Genomic DNA, 8688 nt, shown 5'->3' on the forward strand with positions numbered 1-8688 from the left:
GCTTCGAAATCCCAGACCACCTCTGTGTTTAGAAATGCTCATATCACCCCAAACAAGCAAGTTCATACCTCCATTTTGCCGTGGATTCGAGTTCCACCAGTATTTATTCATGATCATTTCCATCTCCTGGCAGAGCGTCTTTAGTAATAAGAAGCAGGACATATAGTATGATGGGATATATTGTTAATACCTCCATTTGAGACCAGGAAATTTTAATTTTTGTAATAATAGTTGACGAACATAGCTTGTATTTCTTATCAATCTGTTAATATTTTTTTTGTCATAAACTAGTATCCTTGTTACTTGTTCAACCTACATGTTGAATTTCAAATTAATAGCATGAATAAAATTATGCTTTCGATTTCATATTTTTAATTTATGTTGCTCATTTATTAGCTGTTTCTTGAGTTAGAGTGAAAAAATATTTGAGCCTCGTTTGAAATTATATGGTGGGTCCGCCCCCGCCTTCAATATTGGGGGCTAGACTTTAATTACGAACAAGTTTTTTTACTCTATATTTTGAGAAGTTTCTTATATATATTCTTTTTTACCACTCCATTGGAAGATATAAAATATGTCATCGTTTTAACTAATTAAACTTTACTATGAAAAGTGCAAATCGCAAGCATCAGAAACTTGTAAATTAATTATCAACTTAAGGTTGGTGGGCCATAAACAAGCATAGAAATCGAATGTCAATGATAGAAATATTGGTGAGTTTACACAAACAAACATTGAACTTATTTGGTGCACTGTTAAGTTCTTGACCTCTCTGTCTTGTGTTGTGAGTTTTTTTTAGGAGATGTTGTTGATAACACACGCACACATCAGGGATCAAACTCGTGACCTTCCGTAAGAGGTACAAGCACTACGCCATAGATTGAATTCCGCAATCCCAAGAAACCGTTACTAAAGGCCAAAAAAGCGTTGCTAAAGGCCGAAAAAAGGCTATGATGACTCTTTTTCGGGTTTGCAATTTTAGACGTTGCCATAGAGTTTTTTGCAACCCCGGTGACACCCTACTGCAACCCTTGTTTATCCGTTACAGAAACGTGCTATTGCAACACCAACGGGGTTGCAATAGGTCTTGAAAAGTGTTACAGTAGGGTTTGGGCTATCAGTAAATATTTGTGGGCCCCACAATGAGGCCCGCATGTGGGGTATCAATGCAACCTTTTTGTAACCCTTTTTAGTGTTTTTTGCAACGCTTTTTAGTGTTTTTTGCAACGCTTTTTAGTGTTTTTTGTAACATTTTACACTGATTATTAGCAACACTATAAAGACATATTACAACGCTTTTACAAAAAAAAATGCTAGAAACTGTTTGTAAATTAGCATGCCATAAATAAGACATTGTCTTAAAACCAACACAATCCACAAATCATAACATCAATCCACCAACCATAACATCAGTTACCTAATAATACCACTACCTTCACCATCACCATACTACCATCCTTATATAAATAAACTTGAACCAATAAGACTACCTTTTTCCTTTTGATAGGATTATTACAATGCTATATGAATATTCTCATGCATTTGTTTACTAATGCTATGAAATTACATGGTGTTTGTTCGCCGTTATTTGATAATGATTCTTCTTCCGTGTGCTTGTTTCTCTCCATGGTGAGCTACATTAATATTTTCTTGAATTCCAGTATAATATTTTCTGTCATACAAAAAGTTAATATCAAACCAGAATCCACAAGAAAGACACGTACAAGACTAGTAATCTACTACATTAAAAAGAATTAACAAGTTCTAAATAAACGGAAGAAAATAAGAATATGATAATTTTAATCTTTAAATATATCCTATAATATTTTGCAGTAAAATGCGGAGATGGTAAGAGGCAATAGGTTAAGTAAGCCATGTGGATCAAGAACCCAACTAGGGGATGCACAGATAGCTCCATAAGGTTGATTTAGTTCCTTCTGCTTTTTTGGTAATCCGATGAGAGTTTTTTATGTAATATTCCCCTGAACTGGAACACTTGATCCATAAGATTGTAATTCTTTTCCTTAATTAATCCAGGTGAAAATAATAGAGATAAAAGACATGTATAAATAAACAAAGAACTACCAGAGGTAGAAGTTATAATTAAAGGCTATAAGCTTACAAAATTATCAGCAGTACGCCTCTAATAAAGAGTGACATACCGTGCAGCTCCTAGAAATCCAAGGCATATCATAAATTCCCATCCATTAATGTGGAGGCTGCAAAACTATGACAATTAGCAGCAGATTCTTTGGTGTAGAAAACATAAAGAGATTGAAAACATAAAGAGAACTCTCACCAGATGGAGAATGCAAATATAGCAACCTTTGCATTATCCATATACCCTGCAGTCAAGACTAGAACAACATTGTACCATAACTCTAAACTATATAGACAAAAAGAAAGAATATATGATAATATAATAGTTGAGAGTGTGGTGTATGTGGACTTTACGATACATATTATTTACACAAGTAAAACCATAGGTTGAGAAGATTGGAACTTATGTAGCTGCTCTAGGAGTTCTCATGCCGAATCCGTGCTTTGTCTTCTCAACTTTGTGCAAAGATACTGTTAGTAATGTTTAAAATGATACTACATGTGCTGATTACCTAGCTATATGACTAATATAGTATAACAATCTTTATAGCTGCGCAACTATGTTCCATTTATGCCCCTAGTTTTATCAGGAATGTGAATATTTAGAGCAGATGATACTTCATGTAAGGGATGTTTTATTTATTGTGAGGTAAGGGTAATCAATTACAAATTTGTCTAGGCAGCCATTCTTGTGCAATCAGAAAAATGAAAGAGGCAGGCTGACCAGTGAACCCTTCTTTACTGTATGGACATCTAAGCTATTGAGACCTTAAATTGTTCTTGAAACGTGAATCTGTCACATGACTTAAATTTATATCTCATTTCAGATTAATATATCTTATAAAAAGTTAATTATGACCTGATTTAACCAATAATATAGCTAAAAAGTTGTCATTTTATCAAATCTAAGTATGAGCCTAGAGATATCGTACATTTCATGGGAGTAATCGAAGATAATGAACCCTAAACCAGGAACACTGAGATATGCAATGACCAACATCGGGGGCAAGAAATGGGTTACCTTTGAGAGAGATGTGAAAATTAAATTACAGAGGCTGCTTCTTGTCAGCAGCTTTACAAAGTCTGCAGTCTTAAGATCAGATTAGAATATTCCGCTGTAATAAAAGAAACAAGATAAAAGCATTTGGTAACAATGAAAATCATACATGAATAAACAAAACAGCATGGAAGACCTTACTCATTGGGATATACACCAATAAACAAAACAATACGAAAACCTCATATCTGCTCATCCCTTATTTCATAGCAAAAAATACAATAAAAAACTACATGCTTACCATTATATCATATGATATTGAAATATACACATTGGGATAGATAGTTGTACTGAAACAAGGTGAAACCATTTCTTACCCAAGTAGTTTGTCTTTGTTGCAGGTAAGATAGAAGATGCATGTTCTGCAAGAGCAAGACCAGCTCTCAAGATGAGAACCATCTGCAAAATGAAATTAATTGATAGAACTATAAACCAGTCACACTATCAATAAGCAGCATAAACAAGTATAATGTTCAAATCAAACTATACAAGCTAATTACAGTTAAGCTAACAAAGAGAAACCTAAAAACTTTAACAATCACATTTTTTACAGACTAATTAACAAAATGTGCGAATATAAAACAACGACTACAAACTAGTTACATTATCGAGAACTTTGCTACTCTTATTTTTTTACAGACTAATTAATAAAATGTGCTAACATAACGCAACGACTTAGAATCTAATTACATTATCGAGAACTGTTATTCCCAGTGGACTAACAATGAGATTTACAGAAGGGGGGTTGAATGTAAATCTCAAAACTTTTTCAAGTTTTGAGCAGTTTCTAAGGCTAAGTGTTTGAGTGATCAAATGTGTGTGAATTGCTTGAAGCTGATGCATACAGATATATATATTCAAACACAAATGTAATGAGCACAAAGAACTTAAAAACTTTTCTGGTGGATTTGTTGTTCCACCAGAGATGTGTTATTTCAGAAAATCTGTGATTCAAAGAATTAAATCACAGCTGCTTCCTAGTACAAACTAGATGATTTTCTCTTTTGATATTTCTAAACAGCTCAGGAAAATTCATATATAATTACTAGCTGCTCAAGTGAAGACAAACTGTAAAATACAATTGAAAAGATTCTTCACATGTTTCTTCTTCATTTCTCTATCCAATGCAATCTAGGATAATCTGTAAATCTTTGAATACTTCCTTGTTTGCATCAGAATGGAAATGCTGTATTTTCTTGATTCCTCCTAGAGGCTTCCACATTCCAGTATGTCTCTGTCAACCCATGTGCCTCTGTCAGCTTGTGAATTGTCACTATCAACTGTTAATGAATTAAGCATCCATTGAAGCTTTCATCCGTTGATGCCTTATCCGTTGAGGCTTTATCCATTGAAGCTTTATCCGTTGATGCATTATCAGTTGAAGTCTTTATCCGTTGAAGCACTTATCTGTTGATGGATATTATCCGTTGAAGCATTAGAGACATCCGTTGAAGCTTTGTTTCTTATCCGTTGAAGGTCTTCAATATCCGTTGACACTTCTTCACTTATACAAAATTACAAGGCATGAAATATTTATAATTAGCCCTCCTATTTGTACATCCATTAGTAGTCAACATGACTGATTATTTCCTAACATCATCTAAGAATTACAGCTTGAAACCAGAGAGTGAAATGTGCTACAATACTAAACTTATTGCTAAGTAAAGCTACTCCTTCAACGGATAGCCAAGATGGTCTTATCCGTTGAGGCTACAAACACTAGATTTCTACTTAAGTGTTTTGCTTAACTCACTACAAGAAAAAGTTGAATAGACATCATACATTAGACATCGGTTGATGTTGCCACTGATGTTAAAAGAAGCAATAACATCATCCCGTATTTTTCTGATGTCTATGTTATTTGAAGACATCGGTTATCTAGTAACTGATGTCTAAAATTACCAAAAAAAATCAGGGCGCGCTCCTTCAATTTTATTTTCCCTTAGCGAAATATTTTCAGATTCCCCCTCCTTTACCAATTCTCCCCCCCTAATTTTCAGAAACAAAATTAAAACTTTCACTCTCTCTCGTCCCACCTTCACCCCCCCTCTCTCCCTCTCTCTCCATCCCTCCCCCTCCCAAATCTTAAATCTTTCACTGAAGGTTCAGAAGTTCCCCTCAAATGTTGAACTTGGTTTAATTTGTCCGAAGTTCTACTATCGATGACCCGATTCGTTCGAGTGGAAGCTTATTCAATTTGTTCGAAGATATAAAGCTCTAACTGGTACATAAGTAAGCTACAAAACTCGAATTCTTAGTTTTATTTAGTTTTAATTTGGGGATATTTCAATTCTAAACCCTAATTGCAGTTCATGCTTGAGCAAGGATCTATTTGTTCCTAATGCTACTTGGTACATGATTCCAGAAAAGAATACAATTTTAAAACCCATAACTTGATTTATATACTTCTGCTTTGCTCTAGTGCCTTGTGGCCGGGTTATTATTGTATCTCAAAATGATTGCTCAAACTCAAGAAGAACTCATGGTTGCCCACCTTGAGCAACAAATCATCGATGTACTCTCTCTCTCTCCCTATCTCCCTCTATCCCTCTCTGTCTCTCGATGTGCTACCATTTTTATAATTTCTTCGGTCTTCCTACTTGTATTGCTGGTTCCAGATTTCCTGTTCTTGTCATCTGTACGTTTGCTTGCTCTGAACTTTAAAGTGTACTTACAGTCCATCTTCTAAGAAATAAAGAAATATGTTAGTGCATCTATTGTGGTTAAAATATACCCCATGTTTCTTCTTTTCTTTACTTTAACTTTTCTTGTTTTACTTAAACCTAAAACATTCTTTTGGGAGGTCTGAGGGAGTATTAGGTATGTAAACAGTAGGATGTATCACACGACACACACACAATATCGACTATTAGAACTTTCATTGGATGAATATGTAATTTTTTGGGTAACCAGCGTAAACTCATAATAATGTCTTTTTTATCTTTCTGCATAACAGAATTAGCTGATACTCCAAGTGAAAAAATTGATGAACCGAAGAAGTTTTTTAAAGTGGAAGTGGTCCCTTATTCGATGACCCTCAAATATTCCTACTGGAGTGCAGGTGAGTGATATTAATTCAAAATGTTATGTGAGTTTCTTTAAGGAACATGATTGATGGATGATCGGTACTTTTCTGTAAATTTAAATCTGTATATTCATAATAATTTTCGTTGGATTACTGTCATATACTATATTTTTTATGGGTTAAAAAAAGCATTTCCTCTCCCCTGTTATAGCTAGGGATAGGCTGCATATGCTGGTCGAATATAGTGTAAGCTTTTCTTCTTTAAAGTTGTTAGGGACTTGTAGGATATTACAAATTCTATTCTAGCTTGACTTAAAAGCTTCAGTTAAAACTTCTAGTTGTTCTATGTTATCATTTTCCTTTTTTTTTAAGTCTTACCTTTCTACCTAAAATTGTTAAAGAAAGCTTTGTTGATTTGTGTCGAGTATCTTCACGAGTCTGAGGTTGAACCTCCTCCTGCCATTATGTGTTTTACTTGGTCAAGACTAATCCACTAAAAAGCTAGAGCTTCAATGAGAAGCACCCTAGTTGATGTTAATATAAAAAGTAAAGCCTCTGATTTGAAAGCAACACATGCAATAAGACGGATACATACATATATTTATTGATGTTTTGACTCGCACGTCAGAATAAAATGTATGAACTGTATGATCAATGAATATGGTTGTTTCCTTCCATCATGTAAAGTATGTATACTTTGCCTTAAATATTTTGTTGCTTTTTATTACATTAGTAAACGAAACTCCACCCCTCAACTACTTTCACTCTTGTTAAACCTTATCTTCTTGCAACAATCGTGTACACTGTTTTACATTTTTACTACTACATTGATTATGTAAATCAGTTCATCTGATGGATTAGCCAATTGGACCTGTTACTGACTGCTTTAATGGTTGATACTTCATAATAGATCACGTGTTAAAGCATATTCTTCCTCCTGGGTTAACAACACAGACATCATTCGAAATGATAGTTAAGTATTATAAGTATTTATGTATTATTTAGTTTTTTTCTTTACCCGGTTGTATACCTCCTGATAAAGTTTAATGAAAAGAGTTTTCCTATATCTTTGCTAGACCCTTTATCTCTAACTTATGATTAATTAAATATATGCAGTATTTTTGCAGGGCATGTCCTTTACTGGAAAATGCCGCCTGAATCTTTCAATAGTCTAAATGATTTGTCAATGTATATCTTCCTTATTTGTTCTTAAGTATTAATCTATGTCTCTGACCATCTATTGTAAGAAGGTTGTTGAAACTCCAAATTGAAGAACTTGACTTCATTTGTGAAACGCCTTATAGTTTAATAGTTATGTTTCTTTTTTTAAAATGGGAAATTAGGTTAGCGGTTCCTGACTAAGAACTACATATCACAAACTGGAAATAAATACCTAGAAAAAGACATTTAATTATAGGTTGTATGCACATGCTTGCATGTCTATCAGTTAGATGGTGTCATGTTTTAGAAAATTCTGCTTATGGACATCCCTCATTTGCATCGTTTTATATTTTATTTCTTTTTAATCCTCATAAAAATTATCCCACAATCTAGACGGTTGTTAATAAAGTTGGAAGTATTACCAATGAGTTCTGTGTATCATTGGAATTTTATATAGGGCCAGGTATCAAGAAGCATAATTTTTTAAAATTATAAATACCTTGTGTGTATAGAAACGGTCAATTGCGGGAATTTAAATACCTCACATGAGGCCTAAGCTTTGCATACCTTGGTTATAAGCCAAGAGGTAACCTGACTTTAATTTGAATTTATGTTTTTCTAGAGCTAACAAATATGTAATATGACTGCAGTTGTATAACAACATTTACTTCGGATCTGATGTTTCTCAGAGTAAGTTTAAATCATCATCGAACCAAGGGTTTGAAAACATCATCTGTTAGTTTGGATCACGCGTAAGTGCAGTAGTTATTCAACAGAATTATGAATGAAAAATCTTTGATTGCTTAGATATGCACACTGTTGTTTCCACTATGGAATATTTCTGACAAGTATAATACAGTCTGAGGTTCAGTGACAACTTCAATTTATCTATTCTAAGTTTGGAGTTGGAAGCTTAATCAACATATTTTTGTGCAGAATGTGGTTTTCACAAGCCTTTCAAAGCTGATACTTGGACACTCTTTGTGGTAAGGACTAGAGTTATTTAATATGATAAATATTAACATGAACGCCTTACATTTTCTCTGTCAATTGCATTTTTAATGGCTCATTTTTTATTGTAAATATGTACTACAAAATATATGGTCTCTGGACCGTCAAAGCAAGCAACTGTAATTTTCTATTTTTGTTAGAAAACTTTTTCTTTGTTATTTTCCTATGTTTTCAAGCTGCAGTTAGAATGGAGGCAAAGTTAGAAGCTAAGTAAGCATTTCCAGTTGCAGGGCTTTCTCTTGTGACTCCTGGAACTAATTAGAGAGCTAATACAAGTTGATGGCCTTACAAATGATGAGGTGAAGAGTCATTTTCAAGTAAGTTTAAGCTCTCC

This window comes from Apium graveolens, chromosome 7 (assembly GCF_009905375.1).
Source record: "Apium graveolens cultivar Ventura chromosome 7, ASM990537v1, whole genome shotgun sequence".
NCBI classification, from domain to species: Eukaryota; Viridiplantae; Streptophyta; class Magnoliopsida; order Apiales; family Apiaceae; genus Apium; species Apium graveolens.